Source organism: Aethalodelphis obliquidens, unplaced genomic scaffold (assembly GCF_003676395.1).
Source record: "Aethalodelphis obliquidens isolate GAN/ISIS:26980383/991018 unplaced genomic scaffold, ASM367639v1 scaffold14, whole genome shotgun sequence".
NCBI classification, from domain to species: Eukaryota; Metazoa; Chordata; class Mammalia; order Artiodactyla; family Delphinidae; genus Aethalodelphis; species Aethalodelphis obliquidens.
Window position 1 is genome coordinate 15,558,813 of NW_020837958.1, and position 26,391 is coordinate 15,585,203.

Below are 26,391 nucleotides of genomic sequence, written 5' to 3' on the forward strand. Positions count from 1 at the left end.
GCAAGGAGGCAGGGGCCGGTGGTTTATAAAGGAGCGGCCAACTCACCCCGCAGGCCCGAAGCCAGAAGCAAGACTGTAAGGGAAGTTTCACTTGACCTACACATAGGGGACTGAATAGGAATCTCTCAAGGTGGAAGGTGGTAGTGAGAGGTTTAAACCCCAAAGAGCATTCCAGGCAGAGGAAGCAACGCATGCAAAGGCCTGCAGTCTTGAGGGCCGTTGACGTGAATGGTGGGAGATCAGCGTGGCTGGGGGAGGGTGCCGTGCAGGGCGGAAGCCGTGGAAGACGAAGCTGGTGAGGAACATGGGACCAGATGTGAAGGGACTTGTGTGCCCTGCTAAAGAGTTTGCACTTTACCCTGTAGACAGCCAGAGTCCTGTTGATGATTTTATGCAGGGGAATGTCATGTTTATATTTATTATTAGGAAGATAATTCTGGCAGATGGACTGGAGTGGTGAGGGACTGGGCAAGTCACTTAACCTCTCCCTTCCTCTGTTTTACCATCTATCACATGAGACGAGCCATATCTGCTCTACTTACCTCATAGGATTTTGGTGAGAAATAAATGAGATAAGAGATGTAAAAACATTTTGAAAAGTAGATGGTACTGTAAAAATGCAAGCTGGCGCTGCTGTTATTTCAGCTGTGCTGCATTTGGGAATGTGATTTTAGAGAAGCCCAAGGAATCAAGGAGCGAAGCAGAGGGACCACCCCATTTCTGTCTTCCTAAAAGAATAAAACCCAATTATTAATTTATTAAATGCCTATTTCGGCCCTCTGCTGTACAAAGAGCTAAGGGGATTTTATAGAAAATAGAGAAAACCAACCCTAGGGAGTTTATGGTCTAACTGGAGAGATATAGTACCTCTAGAAAATGAAAACAAGGACATGAAAATATCCAATCCAAAAGGAAAATGCTGGAGGGGGACAGAAATAGAAGGAGTCTAGAGAGACTCCCTATGAGAAACGGAAGTCACATAATTTGCTCTAATGAAGATGATGATTTTATAAATAACAAAATCTCTGTTATTCTACTCCCTCTGATGAGGCAGAAATGGGTAGAGGAACTAGGAAAACATTTCACCAAGTAGAAAATATTATTTCATAATTGGTTGCATCATACAGATCATCTTTCCAAAAGCAATGCTAATAAATTATGACATTTTGACATTTTAAAAATTATGAGTTACTTGATAACAAATTTGAGTAAACCTCATTACAGAAATATCTCGAGTCCATCTACCAACTGCTTTTCCCTTCTCAGGTATGTTTTAGGTAAAAACAGATTCTAGGCATATTAAATTGTTTCTCTAGGCTCCTTCTTGAATGCAAGTCTCCTTCTTTGAATTATACCTTTCTATCTCCTGCTAGCATGTTTTGGGTAAAAACAGATTCTAGGCATATTAAAATATTTCTCTAGGCTCCTTCTTGAATGCAAGTCTCCTTTGAATTATACCTTTCTATCTCCTGCTAGCCCATGTTGTTCCATAAATATATTACATTGACAATTTTATGTCTTTTGTAGATGATGGTACAAGGTGTGTATCTTTGTATGACTGGCAGAATCCTTGGTGTTTCGGAGATATTGATAAAGGATGATGTAATAATTATTTGTTGTTGGTTTTTTTGCAGTACGTGGGCCTCTCACTGCTGTGGCCTCTCCCGTTGCGGAGCACAGGCTCCGGACGCACAGGCTCAGTGGCCATGGCTCACGGGCCCAGCCACTCCGTGGCATGTGGGATCTTCCCGGGCCGGGCCACGAACCGGTGTCCCCCGCATCGGCAGGTGGACTCTCAACCACTGCGCCACCAGGGAAGCCCAATAATTAGTTTAATAAGAGATATATTAGCTTCTCCCTAGCTTTTGTATAAACATTATTTCATTTATTAAACACCCTCTGAGTTGATGAATTATCCTTTTACTCAAGGTTTTTAGTTAGAAATTATATAATCTTTAAGATACTACTTTGATAAAGCAAACATTCAACTGAAATGGAGTTCTCATTATGTGAGTTCTTAGTATGTACCTAGAGTGTGCTATAGTTAGTTTAGCACATGGTCATCACCTCATTAAACCAATAACCTGATTAAGGAGACAAAATTTACACATAAGAAACAATTGTCAGGGCTTCCCTTGTGGTGCAGTCGTTGAGAATCCGCCTGCCAATGCAGGGGACACAGGTTCGAGCCCTGGTCCAGGAAGATCCCACATGCCGTGGAGCAACTAAGCCCGAGCGCCACAACTACTGAGCCCATGGGCCACAATTACTGGAACCGGCACACCTAGAGCCCGTGCTCTGCAACAAGAGAAGCCACTGCAATGAGAAGCCCGTGCATGGCAACGAAGAGTAGCCCCCGCTCACCACAACTAGAGAAAGCCTGTGCGCAGCAACGAATACCTAATGCAGCCAAAAATTAAAAATAAATAAAATAAAATAAAAAAGAGTTATCAAAAATACACTATAGTATAAAATGTGCTAAATTATGAGGCATAAGCTAAAAGAGCTATGAGAGTGAATTAGCTTGGTTAGAAACAATTTTTTAGTTTTGATGCTGATCTATCAACAAGTGCAACTGATAGTGAATATAAATATGACTGTTCCCCTTGCCAAGGGCCTGGTGCAATGGAAAGAGTGTGGCTTCGGCATCCAGCCGACCTGGGTCCTAATCCAGGCTCTGATACCTTCCTTATGGCCTTGAGCAAATTATTTAGCCTCATCCATGCAATGCAGCTATTTTTAAAAAATTATTTTCTATTTAAAAAAAATTTTTTTGGCTGTGCCACATGGCTTGCGGGATCTTAGTTCCTTGACCAGGGATTGAACCCCCAGCAGTGAAATGGCGGAGTCCAGTGGTTACTGGACCTCCAGGGAATTCCTGAAATGCAGCTATTAATAGTAGCAATCATGACTCTTGTAAATAAATAATGGCAATTTCTAGAAAGAAGAGTAATATGTCAGCATCTTTGTATTTAGTTCTGCCTCTTACCACCTACCCCAAAATTAGCCAGTGTGGGGTATTTTCCTGAGAGCCCTCCAAAACAAGGAAAAGATAGTCATTTTCCTATTGAAATTTAGGATAATGTCTCCCCACAGAGAGTGTGTAGTAGGAAGTACAACTGGATAGGTGGGGTGGGGTGGATTATGAAGAAGCTTGAAAGTCAGGCAGAGTTATCAAGGCTTGAGGAGAAAAGCAATAGGAGGCCACTGGTAGGGCTTGAGCAAGGGAGTGTCAAGATAAAAGTGATGGAACATGGAGAGGTTGGGGGAGATGGGCATGGAAGGGAAAAATCAGATATGAGACATTTAAAAACACCATTTTGTCTCATACTAAATATAACACGTGCATTGCAGCAAGTCAGGAAGTATACAAAATCAAAAGAAGAAAATAATTATTAAAAGTCCTTCACCCTGAGATACTCATTGCTTATGTTTTGTCATATTTTTTTCTGAGTCCCTCCACTTTCATTACCCCTAATAGACATTGGGGGAGAATTTTGAAATAAAGATGATATAAACCTTATATATCACTCTTCTGGGAAGCCTTCTTGGATTTCCATGCAGGATTCATTCTCTGTGCTTATAATATTTTGTACATATGTAGCAGGAGCCCAAAATAATTTTAAACCAAATGAAAGTAATGTATTTAATGTCAGTTGTTCTAGGAGTGCGGCAGAATTCTTCTTTAAAGGAGGATTGCTGTTTTATTTGTAAGCGAAACAACTTATAATGTGCCTTTTGACTTACGCAAAGGGAAAAGCAAATCCTGCTTTGGGATAAAGCAGTTCAGGGTGAGGTGCTAAATTGCTTTACATAACAATGTAAAAGACAGTCAGGCTGTGATCAGGGAGTGTTTCTGTAGAAATTATTATTTAAACAGGGCTTTTACGTGGGGGGACAAGGGAGAGATTTTGGGTGCTTGACTTGGGTGGGTCCTGAGGACAGGCCATCAAGGACTTCTCTCTTGAGGTTTATGAGCTGACTCCTGCAATCCAAAAGTAGGCTGAGGGCTGAGCAGAGAGATGCCCTGTAACTGACTTCCTGGAAAGGGGCGTCATTAATGAACTCTAGGTTCTAGCAATGCTTTCATAAACACTAGAGTATTTATCAGCAGTGCTTTGCAGAATTAAAGGAAGCAACTATAACAGCTAGAAGTGCTGTAGACTTATGGGAACATAGCATCCTGAAGAAATGAATAAGACACTTAAGACATATGGATAAAATCCTTATTACGTCAGGTACGTACTATTCTGAGACCTCTACAGATGTTACTTCCTTTAATCCCAGCAACAACCAACCTTATAGATGAGGAAACAGAGGCACAGAGAAGTTAAACAAATCAAAGATATCTAGGAAGTAGTGGAAACTCAAGTCTGTGCTCTTAACCACTGAACTCTAGTCTCTTGGAAAGGGATCATGCATGCCGTCTGCAGACGCACAGCATGGTGGTTCAGGCAGCATCCACTGAGACTCGGAGGGAAGGAGAACATACAAAAGCTGGAGAACTTAGGAACTTCCATCAGAGCATTTGCCAGATATTTTCATCCATGTACCTCTCCCACCCACCAGACCGATTTCTTCATGGACTGGAATGTGTTGTATTTTCTCTGTATCCACAGTGCCAAGCACAGTGCCCAGCACATAAGCACACAGCAACCACTCAGAAATATTTACCCAAAAGAGCACATGGGACACATCAGTGATGACTCCAAAGCGTTGAGTCTGGTTTGCTGGGAGAAGGATGTTGCTACTGAGAGAGAGCTAACTCTTTAGTTGGAAGATCCTTACAGCCTAATAAGCATACTGTTATTTTGAAAAATTTATATATTTTTCAGCTTTTCTTCCTAGAAAAGTCTGCATTAGGAAATGGGCTGAATTTTGCTTGCAATTTTCTCTCCAATGCCAAGGTACAATAGGGCAGGAACCAATCTGAGATTTATAAACTAGTATATTATCAAAATGTTTAAGAACAGGTAATAAGAGCAATCTATGAACTTGGTAGGATTTATAGCATGTTTAAGTTGTGTGTCTAGCCCTAATATATAACAAAACACAGTGGGACATTCAAGTAAAATTCATGTACAATGCAAGGTGCATGGAAGAGCTAGCTTGTGCCCCAATGCCTGAACTTGAAACTTCTGTTCCTTACTAACAAGTCCACGGGGAATTTTGGACTACTAATGCACTGCAGCTGAAGACATTTCACTGTGTTTAGCTTAAAATAAAATGCCCCGAATAATCTGTGTTTAGTAGTATCGATATTATTGTTGTTGTTAGGTTTAAGCCAAGAGCAAAAGCAAGATTTTACCTCAAAACCAAAAGACAAATATGAAAAAATTCAAATATAGACAGAAATGGAGAGAATAGTATAATCAGTTCTTATGTACCTATCATCCACTTTCAACAGTTAGTAATTTGTGGCCAATCTTCTTTCATCCATTGGTCCTTACTCCATTCCAGATTAATTTGAAGCAAATTCCAAACACCCAAACACCATATCATTGTAGCTCTAAATGATAAAAACTCCTTTCTTAAACTTATCACACCTACAAAATTAACCATACTTCTTTAACATCATCAAATATCTAGTCAGAGTTCAAGTCTCCCTGATTGTCTTATTGTTAGATTTTTGTAGTTTGCTTTAATAAGGATACAGATAGATTCTATACCTTGTGATTGATTGTAATGTCCACTGAGTCTCTGTTAATTTATAGGTTCCACCTTCATCTCTTTATTTTTCTTGTAATTTTGGTTCTGAAGAGTACCTCACAGGTGGATTTTACGAATTGCACCTAAACAAGTATTTTTTTTTAGCATGTTCCTTTCTCCTTCATATGTCCTGTGAATTGGTTATTAGCTCTAGAGTTTTGATTAGATTCATTTTAGCAAGATGTGTTATAAGTAGTGGTTCAGAGGTGTTAATTTTTATGACATTAGCAGCCACGGATCATCATTGCCTAGATCCATTAATTCATTAGGAGTTGCACAATTCACTGATTCATTAGGGGTTACCTTGATTTTTCTAATTCTAAAATTCCCTAAATGTTTATCAGCTGAAATAATTCTATAAAGAGAAAATTGCTCTCATCAACTACTTGATTTCCCTAGGATATAGTTCATATGAAAAAGCAGGACAAATGCATGATTCTTTCCCTTTATTTACCAGATTTTAAAATAATAAATTGATTCCCCAGCATCCTCCAAAGATGTCGAGGAATCAGTTCAAACTCATGGACTTATATATATATATATTTGATATATTTCAATCCATTATGATTATTGGCCAGTGGGATCTTTTGCAAGTTGTCTCTTGACCTTCTAACTTTCACAGAGAGATGTTTCAGGCTCATATTGTAGATTTCCTACCCTAGACCTGGGATCAGCTATTTATCCAGTCATTTAGAGGGAAATGGTACTAAGAAACCACAATCTGAAGACTAGGGTGACTAGGACTTGTTTGAATTAAAAAAAATTCTAGATCCAAATATCAAAACCTGTCAATATTTAAAGCACCATTCATTTAGAGGGGCTGTCAAGATTCCTGAAGATTTTTTTCCCATAGAGAGTTACTACTTAGATAAAGCACTGTGTTCTTGGAACATCCAAGTTTAAAATCTAGAAGGAAATAATAATACAATATAATTACTTCATACTTGGCACCTATGGTAGGCTGAATGTGTGTTACCCCCACCCCGCCTCCAAAGATGTTACCTGATATGACAAAAGAAACTTCATAGATTCTGTGGTTAAATTAAAGATGTTGAGATGGGGAAATTACCGAGAATTATCCAAGTGGGTCCTAAATGTAATCCCAAGTGTCCTTGTAAGAGGGAAGCAGAGTGAGATTTGACTACAGAAGAGAAGGTGATATGACAACAGAAGCAGAGATGGAAGTGATGTGACCACAAGCCAGGTAATGCCAGCAGCCGCCAGAAGCTGGAAGAGGCAGATAATAGATCCTCCTATGGAGCCTCCCGAAAGAACTGGCCCTGCTGACACTGATTTTAGCCCCAAAAAACTTATTTTGGACTTTCATCTTCCAGAACTGTAAGAGAATAAATGTCTGTGTTTTAAGCCATTAAAGTTGTCATAATTGATTAAAGCAACAGCAGAAAACTAATATAAAGACTTACTCTAAAATGAGAGATAGGAAGGAGGGCAATATATTTTGGAGTTTTTCTGCTTTTCTGCTCTCATCTGCACCTTGGGCCTCGGCGTCCAGTGCAGAGACGGCTCCCCCTCCCAGCTCCCTTACAGGGACAGGGCGATGCTGTCCCACAAGAACCCCAGGGTCACCTGTCTGGTCTGCACCCAGTAGGTGTCTCTGTGGACCTCTCGGAGGTCTGGTCCACCCCATTTGTCCCCGGGCCTGTTCTGCCAGGCTGGAGGAGTCGCGTTGTCTTCCGGGCCTCGTCCCCTGCTTTGTTCTCCCTCACGTCTCTGACATGCTGCTCCGACCAAGCACTGAATGCTTTGGTGCTCTCCTCCCCCTGTTCTCAGGAACGAGCTGATAAACTAATTCATTCTCAGGTGTAAGTGTCTAATAATACCTTAAAAATGAGAAGAAAAAAAAAAGCAGAAAAGTTGTGCCTTAGGGGTCCTCTGGGATCTGTTGAGAGGCTCGTATTTAGATAAAAGAAAGTAAAAGGACTAGTTAACAGCGTAGTTATTAAATTTCACTTTCCACATCTGTTTTAGCATCTTGAACTTAGGCGCAAGCAGCAATGGAGGTGATTTGCAGGAGGCCTGACTGCAGGTAGCCACACCAGGTTTTCAGGAATGTGTGAAACTCTCAGGACCAGTTAGGTGCTGATGTGATGGGTTAGATGGGACTGGCAGCAGGATGGGAGGCTGGACAGCAAAGGCGCTCAGACCCACGGTTCTTGGTAATAACAATGACTGTTAGCAAGTAATAAAAGAGCTTTTCATCAACCATCAGCCGTGGAATAATTCGAAACATATTTTTGTGAGGAAAGAGGAGGTAATGGGATTGTGCCATAGTAGGAACCAGGGAGCTGAAAACGATCGCTTCTTTAATAGGAGTTCAGAGGCCGGTGCTGCGACCTTACAGTCTGTGTGGTTTACACGAGAAAGTGGGAATCAGCCCCCTGACCGAATGCTTCGTAAACTCTTCCCTCTGACTTATGGTTTCTAAGACAGACACAGTACATACTGGCTGCATTTTGCTTCATGCTTCAAAAGTTTAAATAAATAATCCTTCACTTCAATTCAGCAGCTATCAGGGAAAATGATATTGTTTTTACTCATCCTGCGAGGGGAGGCCCTTCTGAAGTGCCCACGCTTTCAAGCAGAAAGAGGGCATTTCTGTCAATGAAGCGTGTAGTGAGTTCCCAAGTCACCAGCCGAACTTTTTATCACAAAGGAAAGATGAATGCCCCCATCTAAATCTCAGAGGCCTGCTATTTTTCCTATATATGGTCAGCGGTTTCCATTGAATCAAGTATGAGAAAGGCTTTTGATAATGATGTTTTCTTCTCTTGGCTAACTGAAAGTTTTTGATATTTAGGTGAAAAAGTCAGAGTACTTTGTTGGATGGGTTGTGAAATTCACGAGGGAGCAGCAGATTCACACTGGTGTCGAGCAGTCTCACGGGGCCACGGCAAGGTTACTGTACTTAGGAAGAAGGGAAATGGATGTTCCTTTAAAATTCTGCAAAGTCCCTTTCATAAAAGTATATCAATCCCCATTAAAAAACACAACTTGATAATTTTGACTTCCTTTGGCAAAATAACCGTGAGAGTTTGCTATGAGTTGGACATCAAAGAACCAATATATTTAATGAGTAGTTTTCAACACTAAAGGCTCACTAGCTAGTATGTTTCACTATTACTATGCCCATGTTAAGAAAAAAAGAATCTCGATTCTAATGGACACGCCTCTCAAGCTTTAGCATAGAGAATGTGCCCAAGACCTGCCTTATGAATAGGTAGACTAGTGATGTAAAGGCTTGTGGTCTAGAATATGCCTCATGGTGCCTAGAATGTTGTCATTAAAAATCCACTGCTTTCAGTGAAAAAGGCTTTTCTACACTCTCTTCTCTGCAAATGCAAAGGATGCTATGTTAAGTCACACATTGTCAGATTACTTTTCTCTGGGAAAACAGGGAGGACGTTAGGAAGCCTTGGGAAATAGGGGTAAAGTGAAGTTGAAAGGTGGGGAAAGGGTGTTGAAAGGGGAGATGTAGGCTGAAAGGACAAGCCGCCTCCTCTTCACAATCTTTCATAGGATGCCCTGAATCTTCCCGTTATCTCAGGGGATGCAAACTGAAATGTCTATGGGGCATCTTAGCTCAGATATCTATGGGGCATCTTTAGTTACAAGGTAAGTTAGGTAAGTAGTGAAAACCATGGGGAACTGGATAGCAGGTCTTGTCTAAAGAGGTCAGCATCTTCTTAGCTGCAGTCCGTTGTTGCCGTGCACATTGTCAGGTGCAAGTATGGACTCAGTCTTGCTAGACCTTCTGATTTTTCCAAAAATCTGGAAATCCAAATTTCTATATGCAATCCCCTGATTCTGAAATATAATCAACTACTTGCCCTGTTCTTAAAACACAGCGCAGACTAAGCAAATTGTGTCTGTAAGCTGAATCAAGCCTTGGGTCACCATTTCACATCTTTCACATTAGCTTAAGAATAAATTTTGCATTTTCAAGAACATGTTGGTTATTTATAAGAAAAGGCTGGGGTTCCCTTATATCTTCTATAGATAATGTCCCAGGTAAGAATGAAGAAGGAAAATAATCACTTAAAAAGGAAATCTTAAATGATACTTAAAAAAAAAAAGTTCTTTTGGCCTTTAATCTCACAGACTACTTATTTCCAAAGTTGCACCTTCAGACAGGTTGTTTCATACAATTGTAATAGAGTTGACTATTTTGCCACATTCTTCAGGAGGATCCCCCAGCCTCCTAAATGAGTTTTTAAAAATCATCATACATTACGGTTCAGCTTTTGTGCTGTGAAATTCTACGGGTTTTGGCAAATGTATAGCATCAATTATCCACCATTACTGTATCATACAGAATAGTTTCACTACCCTAAAAAAATTGCCCTGTGCTTCACTGTTCAAATGATTTTTGGTCTAGTCACCATGAGTCAGACATAAGAAACAGTATGGAGCTCAAGCTAAAACTATACTATTTTAAATACTAAAATTTTCTTTTTCGTTGCCATGAGGTATTGGTAGGGTTTAGTTGACTAACTTGCTATTTAAGCAGAAAGTGATTTAATTAGGGTTCTAGGTTGGATCTCCAGAATTACCCCAAAAACACCACTAAAGAACTGACCTGCCAGGAGAGCTCCTGCCTTTGCCACATTTGGGAAGGTGGGAATCAGGAGGACTCTTTTGGCTTCAATAAGACAGGTTTGGAGCTGCCTTCTAGAGATCAGGAAGTCCTGCAACTGCTCTTGCTCTTTACAAATTTAAAAGCTGTCCTTGCTAACTTGCTGCAGAAAATCCGAAGATCTTAATAACTGTGATTGCCAACAGTTTCAGCCAAGGTAGTAGAAAACTAGCCCCCTCCTCACTTCTGCCTTCCAACTCTCACGCAGTGCATCCAATGGACAGAACCAAGTTCGCATCCAGAAACCTAGTGTAGTAGGCTGAATGGTGGCTCCCCCAAAGATATGTCTACCCAGAACCTGAGGATAATACATTAGTTGGAAAAAAGGTCATTGCAGAAATAATTATGTCTTGGGATAAGATCATCCTGGACCATCTGGGTGGGCACTAAATCCAATGACAAATATCCTCGTAAGAGACAGGAGAAGACGCAGAAAGAAGAGAAGGCCATGCGAAGATAAAGGCAGAGACGAAAGTGGAGTGATGCAGCCACAAACCAAGGAATGCCTGGAGCCATCAAAAGCTGGAAGAGGGATTCTGTCCCAGAGCCTCCAGAGAGAGCACAGCCCTGCCAAAACCTCGATTTTGGAATTCTTGCTTCCAGAAGATATACTTCCGTTGTTTTAAGCCGTCCAATTTGTAGTAATATGTTAACGGCAACCCTAGGAAATAATATACCTAGCTTCAAGTGACTCTAGGAAGTGTCCTTCACTTCAGTTTTCCAGCCTGCCATATAAGAACACTACTAGAAGAAGGCTGGATGGATGCTGAGTGCTAATCTACCATGTTTCCCACTAGGAAACAGAAATTACATGGATCATGCTGCTTCTGAGCATGTCTGCTCGGTGATAGGTAAATTCAAGCCATCTTGTTTGCATTTGTAAATCCATGGATCCAGCCCTCGTATATATGCCCTTAATGCATTCACGCCAACCAAACACACATAAAGTACAATGCCAATAGCATTGTCCTTCCTTTTCCTTTAAAAATGTTGCCTGTGTAAAGAATCTTGGGCCAAGTATAAATTGGATGAATTTATTTTGATTTATGAAGTATCAGGAGGTATAGTCTTTTGTAAAAAAAAAATCTTGGGTATTATTTATTTCCACTGCTGTATGTATATGCCTTGCCAACTGCAAATTGGCACTTACCATCTACCTCTACAAGGGTTAAATTATGAGCTGCTGTAGCGGCTGACTTTCAACACCCCCTGAAAGGAGTTCAGGGTGGAGATTGAGAATGAGGCACTCTGTGATCTGGGAAAAACTGGCAGAACAAGTCTTCAGCTAGTTAGAGACTTTCAGGAGAAGATTTTATGAGCCCAATTCTTTCATCTCATATTTAGAAAAGCACTAAAATCCTTCATGGTGAAGTCTGCTCCTCGTGACTAGCAGAAACCTTCTGCAAAAAATATGTGCTTGATTTCATGTGTTCCCCCTTCACCAAAATCACATATATATTAACCTTTCCCTAACCTCTTTGGAGCAGTTTCTCAGAGCTATCCGAAATGCTGTCTCCCAGGCTATAGTCCTCATTTTGCCCCAGATAAAACTTAACTCACAACTCTCACGTTGCACATTGTTTTTCAGTCGACAGCCTCCTGGAGTTAAGTGTGAGGCATAAAATACCATAACATGGTATATTTTACATATACATTCTATTTAAGACATGCAAGAATATGTCATGTTTCTGGCATCGTATGAGGTTGGTTAAATGGGCTTAACAGTCTTACAGAATAAAAGAATTATTTCTCAGGTTGTCCCAGGAAAATTGAATCTAATTAAGCCATTACATAACAAATTATTATATGACAATTACTAGTGTTGAAGGTAAGATTCTGCCTATGTGAATTCTACCGCCTTTTTGCTGGGAGATTGGACTGGTTGGTCCCTGTTGGATTCTGTGCAGGTGGAATTTCTCATTTGAAACTAGTGGGGAGACCAGAACCAGGAGAGCAGCAGAGTTTAGAATCTTGTGAAAATCCAAAGTTCGAAAAGCTAGAAGGGGAACGTGATGGGTCTTCAAACAGAAGGGGGAGTAGCATATACTGAAATAAGGTGTGGAGTCTTCTGCTGTTTGTGCCTTTATTTCAGGAAGAGCTAGGGCGTGTGGTGAGTTAGGCAACTTAAAGGGCCAGAGTAGAAGGGAGCCCTGGGATAATGAACACTTCAGGGTAATAATAAGCATTCAATAAACATAGTCAGAAACTCACTGAAGTGATCCACATTTTCTCAGCCATATGGATAGTATACATATAATAATAATCGATTTAGCATTAAAGATGCACAGTGTAGCCTCAAACTATAAATTAATGAAATTCGGAACCCTTATATGTTTAACAATAGCACAGAGTAGATAGCAGCTTTATGATGTGATGTGTTGGAATGATGGTTGGATGAATGGATGGGAAACTTCTATCTCCCAAAACATTCTTCCCATTTACCATTCTACCATTACCAGTTCCTTCCTACGGCCAAGGTATCACCACAAACAACCTCTTTTCATATGTACATAAACCACGCTGAGTAATAACATATTAGTTTCACTAACAAAGGCCATTTCTATAGAGCTGTGCCATTTTCAAAGCATCATCTTGTAAATATTCCGTATCACTTTTCTAACATTTATGGGGAGAGATCAGGGAGGAAATAGGAGCTTTGATGGAGAGCTATGGGAGGACTAATTTGGGAGCAGAGGCCATGGTCAGAGGTGACGGCTAGAGTGGAGAGACGCATCAGAGGGCCCCAGGCATCGCGGGGCCACTCGGGGCCAGCAGGGGCCTGGGAACGCCAGGAGAGGGAGCGCTGCCAAGGAGAGCTGTGCTCCAGGTGACTTCACTACATCAGCATCTTTACCCCCAGCTCAGAACGAGGAGCTTGCTGACATTCTCTTTGCTGCTCACCTGTATGACTTCGATCTACTCTGTCAGTGAGCTTAGCAGCCCCATGGCCCAGCTATTTCCAGAGGCAAAACCACCCTATATTGATCTCCAGTGGCAAAAATCTGAGACCCTTTATTTGTTGTGGAAGAATATGGTGGGGAGCTATTGAATGATAGCTACAACCCTGGGATTTAGTGACTTAATTCAAGAACTTTCCTTTACCAGTATATGCTTGGATATTTTGTGTGTATTATCTCAGTACTTTAGCACCACTGTCACACTCTCTAAGTTCTAGTTATTGGCAGGCATTTTGGCGGCCTTTTTTTCAGTAGTCAAATAAAAATCTCTATTTTTTAACATAATGTGAGCCTTAATAATGGATAAAACCATTAAAGTGGAGAAAAGACAAAAAAAAGAAGAAAACTGTAATAACCATGAGAAGCAATTTTCAGTTCGGTGGGTTTTTTTGGTGCTGGGGCTTCAAATGAATTTCAAAGTAAACATGACTTTGGATAGTTGATCAAATGGAGTGTGTGAGTTTACATATTGATTTGGTAGCAGTGATAGTCTTGTTAGAGCCGGGGCTGAAGGGGTTGGGTCACATTCTTTCCATGACATTTTAATGAGCGGTTTAGGGAGTGTGGCTGGTGTGGTGATAGTAAGTGGGGACAAGTGGCAAAGATTAACTCACTGTTCATTTGCCCAAGTGCAGAATTTAATACCTTACTGTGGCTGGTACTGTCAACACAACGGTAGAAAATATAAATTAGATCGTGCTCTATGATATCTTGTATGTAATAACTAGACCTGTTTAAGTATTTTTAAAGGTTTTTGATCGTTAATAATAATCCTTTCCCAATTTTTTTCTGTAAGGATCATGTATTATTAACAGTATATTTATATTTTTGTTGAGCTATAATGCACATACCATAAAATTCATCCTTTTAAAACGTGCAGTTCAGTGGGGATTTTTTTGCAAAGGGTTGTGCAATCATTATCCATATATAATTCCAGAACACTTTCATCAAGCCCAAAAGAAACCCCATCCCCGTTAGCAGTCACTCGCCAAGTGTTTTTATATTTAATTGACCTACAAATAAAAGGGTGGAAGAGGTTGTTCAAGGACATATCACGCATGAGAATCAGGTACTTAAGATGGACCCTTCAGACATGTGAGGATACCACTTTCTCTGATGAACCAGCTTGTGGCCTGCTCTCGATTTTTTTGATTCTCGCCAAATTTTTTTTAGCTGCATGCAAATCTCAGCTGCTCCCGGAGCAGAGAAGAACAATTTGGACAGTGAACAGTTAAAAGTGTCAGATAATGAGTGGTGTACAAAGTTTTATATATTATTTTACATCATTCCCTTTCAAAAAAATCTTCCCTGGATTTTGATTTATTTTACTGGTTAATAATAATAAAACTTTAATAAGCTACTTACAAAGCTGTGGACAGGAGTTTGGAAATTTTAAGTAAAGGATCTAAAACAACATCTGGCCCAAAGCCACTAAACAAACAATGACTACTGTTACTAACAATGATGATTTGTGCCATGTAATATTTAATTCATAGCTATCAAAGGACTTTGTAAACCACTCATTTTCTATTTTTCAGGGGAATTGAGTAAAATCCTAACATGAATAAAACCTCACAATATGCTAACAGTCTATCGTTATTAGTGAGAGCTACAATCTGTTGTCATGTAGTTGACAGTGGATACAACATTTGCATGCCTTACAAAGCAGGTGGCACTGGAATACAATACCAGTAGTAAGTAATCTAGAAATAAGTAACTGAATTATTGCCAAATTATGTAATAAAATTTTAGACAATTGATTCTGTACTTCTGAATATACTGTGAATAAGGAGATACAGCTTTTACTTCAAATACATCCTTCCATACACACACCGAGAAAAAAAGATAACATTTGTTTGAGTTTGCATTCCCTATGGTAGCCAGTAGTTAAATACTGATCTCTACCATTTCTAGAAGTATTTCATGGATTTGAGGGTGTAGCAGTTTTTGAAGATGGCCCCAAATTCTTTGACACTTCTCCCTTCAAGACACGTGGTCTATGTCCCTTCCTTTGAGTATGGGTAGGCTTATGACTACTCTGACCAAAAGAGTACAGAGAAGTGATGTTGTGTGACTTCCAAAACTGGGTCACAAAAGGCCATGCAGATTCTGCCTTGTTCACCGAGACACTGGCTCTTGTAAGAAGTCTGACCCCTCAAGCTGCCATGCTGGAGAAACCTCATGAAGTCATTCTGGTTGACAGTCCCTGCTGAGCCTCGCCTTGCAGCCATCCCCGTCAAATCTCCGGACATATAAGCAAGCCGTCTTGGATCCTACAGATGAGCCCATCCACCAGCTGAATACCCCCAAGAGAATTCTGTTGACACCACATGGAGCAGCCAAGGCCTTCTCGAAATCCTGACCCACAAAATTATGAGACACAATAAGAAGAGCTGTTGTTCTAAGCCACTAGGTTTCAGGATAGCTTGTTACACAGCAATGTCTGCGTCATCAGCTACACTGTTGATCCCTTGGATTGATTCTACTGGCTAAACTGATACTCCCTCCCTCCCTCCCAGCTCTAAATGTTCTCCAAAGAGCAGCCTTCCCAGAAAGAGACAACAGTTTCAGTTCTGGCTTGCTCTTCCTTCCCTTGCCCTGTCCCATTCTCCATCGTTTTGTTTCTGTTTACTTTGCTCTTGTTGAAGGCCTTTGAATTTATGTCTGACCTTGGTTGTTTTGGTCTCTGAATAGTTCAAACAATATGCTCTAAGGCTTATAGTATGCAAATGCATTTGGAAATTTTACAAAAAGTTAATTTCTTTTTTTTTTTTTTTTCGTGGTACGTGGACCTCTCACTGTTGTGGCCTTTCCCGTTGCAGAGCACAGGCTCCGGACGCGCAGGCTCAGTGGCCATGGCTCACGGGCCCAGCCACTCCACGGCATGTGGGATCTTCCCGAACTGGGACACGAACCCGTATCCCCTGCATCGGCAGGCGGACTCTCAACCACTGCACCACCAGGGAAGCCCCAAAAAGTTAATTTCTTGAAGGATTTAAAAATTCTTTCCACTTATATTTGTCCAATATAGCATAAATGTTCTTGAAATCTTTTCTTTCATTAAATTGGATATTCATCTACAAAATGAAGTGGAAAACTGAGGTCATCACTCTTGATCTCTACTCTTGAAAAATACAGAAAACAGAAAAAGAAAACTGGGATATCAGTTTTCCATGTTTCTAAATTACTATATCTCTTACTCATAAGAGAAAAGAAGGAAAAATCCATGAAACCCAGCCCACAACAATAGATTCTAAGCTAGACAATTCTTTTTTAAGCTTGGAGAAAATTTCAATTTATATCTTGGCTGAAGGTTTAAGAATTATCCATCTCTAGCCTTATATACAGTCTGAATGATATAGGAATGAGTTGGTATTGGAGAAAGAATTCTCCTGGATTAGTGGCTAAAGCTTCAGGATATCTTGGGAACATACATGATGAATCCACATTTCCTCCCATCCTTCCTTGAGAACACAACTAGGCTTTGAGTAAACTTGTGTACATCTTATCAGAGGCGTAGCTGAGTACCTTTTTTCTTTTCTTTTAACAGTACAGCTGTGAGTTTCTGGATGATGGTTGATGAATGAAAGCAAAATTTATGTAAGTACAGGAGCTATCCAACTGAATGTGTGTGTGGGAGAGGGGTCAAGGTTATTGGAAGAAAAAAGAGAAGGACAGAAAGATCTAGTGTGAAAATGAATAAAATAATTTTCTCTTGACCCAAGACAAAGATTATGTTCAACATCATGGTTGCTTCTAATCAGCTAATGTTTGGTTTATTTTTATTCTCCTGGTTGCATTTCTTGAAGAAGGGCATCATATGTGGCTGTCAAAATTTTTAAAATTTTTCTGATAAGAATTTTGAGTCGTTTCATAGAGCCTTCAGTGACCCCACAGGAACCTCACTGAAACTCCTAGGATATGGCATTTAAACTTGGAAGAGACCTTTGATATCATCTAGTCCTTGCTACTCAGTGTGGTCCAAGGGTCAGTAGCATTGGTATCCACCTGGGAGCTTGTTAGAGATGCAGAATTTCTAGCGTCACAGGAGAACCACTAAGTCAAAGTTACATTTTAAACAGGACACCCAAGTGATTTACATGTATCTACATTAAAGCATGAGAGGCTTGGATGTAGTCCATCTCCTACCCTAGGTAGGAACCAAATAGAACGAATGTCAGTATATCCTGAGATGGTGAAATTATCATTGTGATGACAGGTAAAGAGAGTTTAAAGTTCCATTGTCAAGTAGGAAAACAACATTATAAACCAAAACCAATCAGCCAGACAAAACCCACAACAAAATGGTGGGAAATCAAAGAAGATGAATGTAGAAACTTTAATGGGAAGAATTCAGAGTAACATCAAGATAACATCAAAACCAACAAACAGCTGGAGGTGGGGGTCAAGATATAGGACAGATTGGGAACCACTGGTCCAAGGGAGCAGAGTGACCTGGGCACGATTCTACACATTTAGTAAACAGGGGACAATTCTCTGATGATTTTCAAACAATCCTGGCTCTCTGGATTTGTTTGTGGAAATTCCTAACCAGGAAGTCTACAAGAGAAGTCTTTAATAGTACTGAAGTATTTGTTTGTTTGTTTGTTTGTTTTAGCACAATTTTGTTTGAAGCAAGTAAACCATGTTTTGGGACTGCTGTAGCAGGTGTTTTTCTTAATCATTCTCTTTTTTTTTTAAAAGGAGAACTGCTGAGTTCAGAGGAAATGAGCACTCTTTTATTTAAATTTCCTGAGATTAGAGGAAGAACATATTGCCAAACAATGCCTCTTCACTTCAAAACCTCTCCCCATAAATTATTTGAAGATATCTTATTAAAAGTCTGTAAAATTTCCTATTAAGAATGGTTGATTGCAGTCCAGATCATCATAGCTTTGGTGCTTTCCCTGAAATACCACAGCTGTCGGGAAGAAATATATTTTGAGACAAAAGGTTTTGTTTCCCCAGCAATAAATTATTTTAGTGATATCTCAAGATAGATAAAACTTTCACTTATGTTTGAGTGAAGGAAGATCCTACTGATAACTTGTTAAAAAATCTATAAAAAGAATATGAGAATGTAGATGTAGATAGCAAATTAAAATCAGACTTCCTTTAAGTTTAGCAAAGCAATTATTTCTAAAGCCAGTGAAGATTATTATTATGGATAATGAAATGATTTACTGGAATATGTGGAATGACATTCAGTATGGCCACATCTCTGCACAACCTCAAGTTGGTATTTTCAACTTTAACCTTGGAGCCATTAAGGAAAAAAAAAACTTACCTCTAGTAATATTTTATGTAAATTGCCAAACAAAAACCCTGCCTATGGTGATGTGGATCCTGAATGAGGTAGGAAATGCCTTGTTTGTAGCGCTGATGTAATAATCCGTTGATTCCACTATAGATGAGCTCTTTAAAACAAAGTTGCTCTCCCTAATACTTTTGGGTCACCCTCCATCCCCTGCTTCCTCCTATCCCTAAACAAGGAGGATCTTCCTTGCTATAGTCATAAGAAAATGTATTTTGTCCAAGACATTCATTTTCAGAGTTGCAAATATCCTTTTATCCACTGGAAGTAATGATGTACATTGAGCAAGTTGCTAAAGTCTTCTAATTTTATTTATTTCCCATGAGCCTTTTCAGGGAACACTGGGCTCATAAAACATTTTGTAGGCCAGCAGAACTTTTTGTTTTGTTATGTTTTGTTTTCAACTCTGGTGTAAAGCCAGTGAGAAAACTTTGTTACATCTTCACCATTTCCAGAGTGATGTTAATTAAGAAAGAGCCAGTCCATTTCTCATCTAGTCCCTGAAAGCAATGCTGCTGACTTCTGGCAAAGGCAGATCCTTACTATTTAAGTGATGGATATTAACAGTGGATAGAGGTGGCGGGTTTGAGACTTCACATAGCTCAGTAATGATATAACTCACCAACTCTGATGATAACAGCAAACTGGTACAAAATGCTACTAAACACTCATAAAACAATAATAACTTTAAATGTGTGATAAGGTAATCCTAATGTCCATTCATTTATTTTTCATTTAGAGATGAGGAGGAGATTGTGTTAACATACATTTTTTTGAAATTAAGATGTGAGGGTCCTTTGTAATTTTTTAACATAAAAAAAAATATGTATCTCAAAAATACATACTTGCCCTCTCGTAGGGTACCTGAAATTTAAAAAAATGATACAACTCCCTGGGGACTAGAGTGAATATTATTAGCAGTTTTATATTTGAACGGCCTCATTTTGCCTCGAATAAAGAATCTGCGCACAGTAAGTACATGCTGCCTTCGCAGCCTGCAGTTGTTAAGAGAACATTAATCATTTTAACAAGGTCACAAGCAACAAAGGCCAATGAGGGTTCAAAGTTTACAGGTCCAGGCATTTATCAGGTAGAAATAAGCTACATTTCAATATTTTATAAAATACCCTTTTATGAAAAAGCTATCAGTCATTATATAACCTGGCAAAACTCTGGTTATTCCAGTGAACAAAATGAATGATGACAATGAATCAAGAACCCCTTTATGAGTTTACATTTTTGCAGGACCACCATGGCTTGAACACACATTTTCAGTTTCTATAAGGATGTGATCATGATGTGGGAATGGCTTCCTCCCTCCGGCAAAAGCAAGAGATATATTAAAATTGCCTCTGCTTATGATAGGCAAAACTAGGATCGATTGGTTAAGGAAATCACTGAGCTGGTATCACCACATACCATGCAAATTATCATTTTCCACTGACTTTTGTGATACTTTAGATTATTTTTATGAGAGATGTATAAAACAGTGCTTTGGTTTGTATTCTACCATTTGATGGTGTTTTAAACATGAAGCTAGGTGCACTGCATTTCTGATCTAAGTTTTAGATTGGATATTTTCCCCATTTGTTGTTGATTTCACGTATGCCTTTTCTCATTCATTTGAAATCTTGACTTTAGGGACTTCCAATCTTTCAATTTCAGAGAAGAAACAAATGTTCCTTTTCCCAATGTGTGTGACCTTGCATTCAATCAGAGAACAGCCCTTTAGTATCTGAGTTTATATTTTAGCAGCTTCATTGAGATAGAATTCACATGCCATACAATTCATCCATTTAAGGTGTGCAATTCCATGGTGTCTAGTATATTCACAGAGTTGTGTAACCCTCACTGCAATCAGTTTTACAACAGTTCAGCACTGCAAAGGAAACTCTACTCACTAGCAGTCAATCCCTATTTTCTCCCAAACACCCCCAGCCCTAGGCAACCACTATTCTCCTTTTTGTTTCTATAAATTTGACTGTTCTGTATGTTTCATATAAATGGAATCATATAATATGTAGCAGTTTGTGACTGACTTCTTTCACTCAGCATAATGTCTTCAAGGTTCATTCATGTCGTAGCATGTATTCGTACTTCATTCCTTTTCATGGTCAAATAATATTCCATTTTATGGATATACTACACTTTGTCTATTCATTCATCAGTTGACAGAAATTTGGGTTACTTCCACTTTTTGGCTATGGTGCATAATGCTGCTGTTAACATTTGCGTGCAAAGTTTTGTATGGACATGTGTTTTAATTTCTCTTAGGTATATTCCAGGAATGGAATTTCTGGGTCATATGGTAATTCTATGTTTAACATTTTGTAGAACTGCCAAACTGTTTTCCAAAATGGTTGCACCATTTTTGCATTCCTACAAGCAATGTATGAGAGTTCCAATATCGCCACATACTTTCTCAAACTTGTTATTACAGTCTTTTTGATTTTAGCCTGTCTGAGTTTAATTTGTACCATTGTTACAATGCCAGAATTAGACACTGAAAAAGTATTACGTTAAAAAAGTATTTACTTAGTAGAAAAAATATTTAATTAAATAATAAGACTAAAAAAGTGTTTAACAGAGATATAGCATTTAAATTTAGATAGTACTTTTAACTTTAAGAGAATTGTCATACCTTTCAGTATAATGTAAAGGATTAATACCCACTTCTAGAGTTATGTAACTACACCCCCATCCTCATGAATCCCACCAGAACTCAGAAGTTTTCTGTAGTAGTCATAGGTAAGAGGCTACAGGATGGGCCAGATAATATGATTGGTAAATGGAAACATTATAAAGTGCTTCATACATGATATTACCCAGGCTGAGTCAATACGGTATCAACATTTGTCAAAAATATAAGGTAAATTATTTTAAAAAATTAACTATAAGATGCTTAGATTCTAAGAAAGCATAATTTTCTTTGACTACACAATATTCCTTCATTGAAATGGATCATAATTCATTTAAGCATTTCCTAATTTGGGGACGTGTAGGCAGTTTCTAAACTTCACTAAGATAAATAACGTTGCAATGGATAATATAGCAATTTCTCCCATGCCAAATAAAGAGTTGATAGACTGAATTTCCTATTGCTGGCTTTGGCTTCATGGAGATCCAGTCTGAGATTATCTTGAGATTGTGTGAAGTTGATGCAAAGCAGACCGAACTTCACTTAGCAAGGGGCTCATCCGAAAGACCCCTACAAGCCCACTAAACAGGGGCATTCCAAGAACTCAATTTATCTGTCTTAAAAGGTTAAGCTCTCGTGTTGACCTTGCCAAGATTCAGACCTGTGCTCCCAAGACGGCTACATGTTCTGATACTGCTCTTGGCCCTGAGTAGCCATTCCCTTCAGTTATACCAGTGCAATTTCTTTATCCCCAAGACTGGAAGCCAAGGACTCTATGACCTAACAGAAATTTCTCTTCTCATTTGAGACCATGCAGTATAGATTTCTCTCTTTTTCCAAAGAAGTAGATTTTACTATGGTGGAAAGACTTTGAAAAAAATCACATGTGATACAGCAGAAAGAGTATGTAATACTTCAACATATAAGTCAAATACAAGAAGCATAATAAAGTGGAATGAGTATGGGATTAGAAGTCAGGAAAGCTTGAGTCAAGTCCTCATCCTGTCTCTTACTAGCTGTGTGACTTTAGATGAGTCACTAAACTTCTCTGAGCATCGGCTTCTTTTTGACAAAATCTGAGAGTTTGATTAGATGATTGCTGCAGACCTTTCTTACCTCCAAAGCTCTATGCTTTCCAAAACAAAAATGTTATTAGACTAACAAGCGCATAGAATTTTCTGAAGAGTGAATGATGCTGCTGGTGGTGTATGTGAGCCAATTCAAATCTGTATGTTTGTTGTGGATATTACACCATATTATCTATTTAGTTCTTTAGAGTTTATAAAATAGTTACATACATTTTGTGATTTGATCATTCCTCAGTTCTTTTTACTTGGAGAAACTAAGCAAGGTGCCTAAAGTCATACATCTACTCAAGGACAGAGCCCAGGGCTCCAACCCATGTCTTCTGTATCTAAAGTCCATGTTCTTGCCCCCCACATCAACTATTTTATAGTTCGGGCACATTGGGAAACCATTACAGGTGAATTTTAAGACCAGATTCTTATGTGCATGGGAGGCGAACACTGGCTGTATATAGAATGTTCCATTGGTGGGCAAAGCTGATACGCTCTCTTAATCCAATCACTCTATCTGATTACCACCTTCTGTCCCTCAGTCTCATCATGGCCAAGTCCTTAAACACCATTTTTTCACTTCCCATTCACTCCTTGGGCACTGCAGTCTGACTTCTGCTCCCAAAACTTCTCTTTGGTAAGGTGGTCTGTGGTAGCCCCAGCTCAGGGGTGGGGGGAGGGGGACTCCCGGCTGACAGTAGTGCCCCCTTCTCTAACTCAGCCCAAATATGCGGGAACAGGCCCACACTGGCCATTCTCCACAAGGTTATCATACCCCACGACAATGGCTGATCATTTAAGAGTAGATATCTGGGACATCCCTGGTGGCGTAGTGGTTAAGAATCCGCCTGCCAGTGCAGGGGGTCACAGGTTCAATCCCTGGTCCGGGAAGATCCTACATGCCATGGAGCAACTGAGCCTGTGCGCCACAACTACTGAGCCTGCACGCCACACCTACTGAAGCCCACGTGCCTAGAGCCCGTGTTCTGCAACAGGAGAAGCCACTGCTGTGAGAAGCCCACACACCGCAACGAAGAGTAGACCCCACTCACCCCAACTAGAGAAAGCCCATGCGTAGGAACGAAGACCCAACACGGCCAAAAATAAATAAATAAAAATAAAATTAAAAATTAAAAAAAAAAAAAGAGTAGATACCTAACCTGAGCTGGGCCAATCTCCCAGAACTCTGAAACTTGAATAGAAATACAGAGACCGGGAGCGATTGGAGCTGAACTGGTGAATGGCAGTTCACTGGAGACAGAGGCCACCAGGTGCTCCAGCACAAGTTCCTGCAGCTGCCTTGATTCAACTCTTCCTCTGACTTTTTACATGACTACTGTTCTTGCTTAAACTGCTTTCTGAGGCTTCCCACCCAGAGACTCTTAACCAGCCTGTTCATCAGTAATCCTTTTTCTCTTTAAATTCAATGGACACTTTTGTCAATTCCCTTTCTTGAAACTCACATTGGTCTTCATGATACCCTCTCCCCATTCTCCTCCCCCTTCTTGGATGACACCTTCTTGGTGTCTTCAGGGAGTCCTTCTTGGTGTTTTCAGGGGGTCCTCTCTACCTGCTCTACCTGCTAAGCTCCATCCTTAGATTCTGCTGCTCTGCTTATTCTAACTTTTCACCTGGGTGATCTGACTAATCCCATGGCTTCAGCTGCCCTCATGGGGCTCCACTCCAGCTGTCCTAAAACATTTTTCCGTTAATTATGTCATCTTCTCTCTCTAGTCTCCCAGCCTTGGCTCATGCCCTACAGGGGTTGCCACCAGCCCCCAGTCCATTTCCTCTGGATATCTCTTCTGCATCTTTTTGGATTCAGCATGGACGTTATATCTCACAGCAGGGATCTTCCAATGCTTTTGCTTTCATAGGTACCAAATTCATTTAAAAAACCATGCACACCCTTGCACAATTTATGTTGACCATCAGAAAGTGTTATCATAAGTTTAGACAGTTGCAAATGAGGTAATTTCTGGTTTACTGGAAACATTGACATTTTAAAATAAAACTGGACTTTAAATACTTTAAATACTTCAGTGATTTGATGCCTTTCATCACCCTTTTAAAGAGTGGATGGACTCACTCTTTAACAGTTTGAAATTTTGTATCATTTCTCTTTCCCTTTGAATTTATATTTTCATTCTACTTCTCCCATAGAATTTCACCCACATGTAAATTATTTTAATCTTGAAAGTCTTTTATTGATCACTCATAGATGTTTGCCACAGAAATATGTAAATAAATTGAAATTTTAAAACTTATGATCACAAACCTTTAAAAGTTACATTTTCCTTTTTCTGGATCAAGTTTTCATTACAGTTACACAGCACATGGCAGTACACAATTAAGCAAAAGATTATAAAATATATTACAAAATTTTAATAAATAATTATTAACCACAAAGGTAAATGATTAATGAGACAGGCCTTTATAAAAATTGACTTATATTATCCACGGATGGTTATTACTTATTACTCAAATGAGATAGCGATAATGCATCAATTCTATTCCAATTCTTCTTTTACATGTAGGCATTGCAAAACCTCAGTCACAAACAGAATCAAAGTTTTATTAGGGCAACGTCATTTGATTTTTTTTTTTTTTTTCGGTTCGCGGGCCTCTCACTGTTGTGGCCTCTCCCGTTGCGGAGCACAGGCTCCGGACGCGCAGGCTCAGCGGCCATGGCTCACGGGCCCAGCTGCTCTGCGGCACGTGGGATCCTCCCGGACCGGGGCACGAACCCACCTCTCCTGCATCGGCAGGCGGACTCCCAACCACTGCGCCACCAGGGAGGCCCCTCATTTGATTCTTTGAGCTCCCTCCAAAATGAGTGCTTAAAATAACATAATTATCTAGCATAAAAAATTATTTAAAATTTTATTTTGGTTAACAACTATATTATATGCTCCCTTAATTTTGTAAAAGGATTTGTGCTTTAGCTATTAGAATAATTTGCTTTCTCAATTGCTGGGACATAAACCCAAAGTTTTTAGCAAAACTTACTGGATGACTATTAATTATATCTGTTACATTTTCACCTACCTGTTATCTTATTTAACCCACTAAGTTCAGAAAGATTTGGGGTATATCAAAAAAATTTTTAATTTCAAAACTCCTTTGTTGATACTTTTTTTTTTTTGCTAAAGTTATTTTATATTGCCACATGCTTTAAATATATTTTTATCAAATCCTAGGAGCTTCTGATTATAATCATTCAACTTATGGAAAATGTCTAAAATACAACCTAATTGACATAAAGAGTCCTCGCTCTTAAGGTAGCTGACTTTGGTCTTTCTATGTGGAAAGAAATAAATTGTTTTATGGTCTGTTTGGCTTCGGGTTATGTGAGTGTGTGTTTTATTTAATGACATCATAACTGACCAGGCTGTTCCGTTAATGTTCACATTTCTCTGGCTTTACAGCATCTTGTGTCCTGCTGGCATTTCTGAAGTGTAATTATCGTCTGGAAATGGAACAGAAGAATGAATTCATTTAATCTACAGACTCTTTTTAAAGCTACTTTCTTCATAAATGCTTATTATATGGTTTATTTGATTCAGTAAAGACTGGTTAAAGAAATTAAATTAGATGCAAGAATAGAATTATATTGATCATATATTGATGGAATTAAGTTATATTGATTCCATGACAACCAGCCTCAAATAATCAGGATAGTTACAATGACTAGGTACTCAATAAATGTTTTGCTGAGTAAATGAATAATGAATGGGAAAAAATACCAAATAAATGTCCACATAGTTGCTTGAAATTTTCCAGTAAACTCTACCTACTTCTGAAATTTCTCCTGTTTCTAATTCTCTTAAAAAGAAAATTAATATCAGCAACTTACATTTATTAAGTTTTTAACAGGTATCAAGCACTGTTCTAAGTGTTTTGCATGTATTAATTTAATTATCACAATGCTATGGGTTTGCTATAAAGATTAAAAGTGTATAAAGTTCTTACACAAACATGGAAATCTGTATTTAATATTAAGTTAAGAGATTTAATTGACATCTTTCTAAATTTAATTTAAC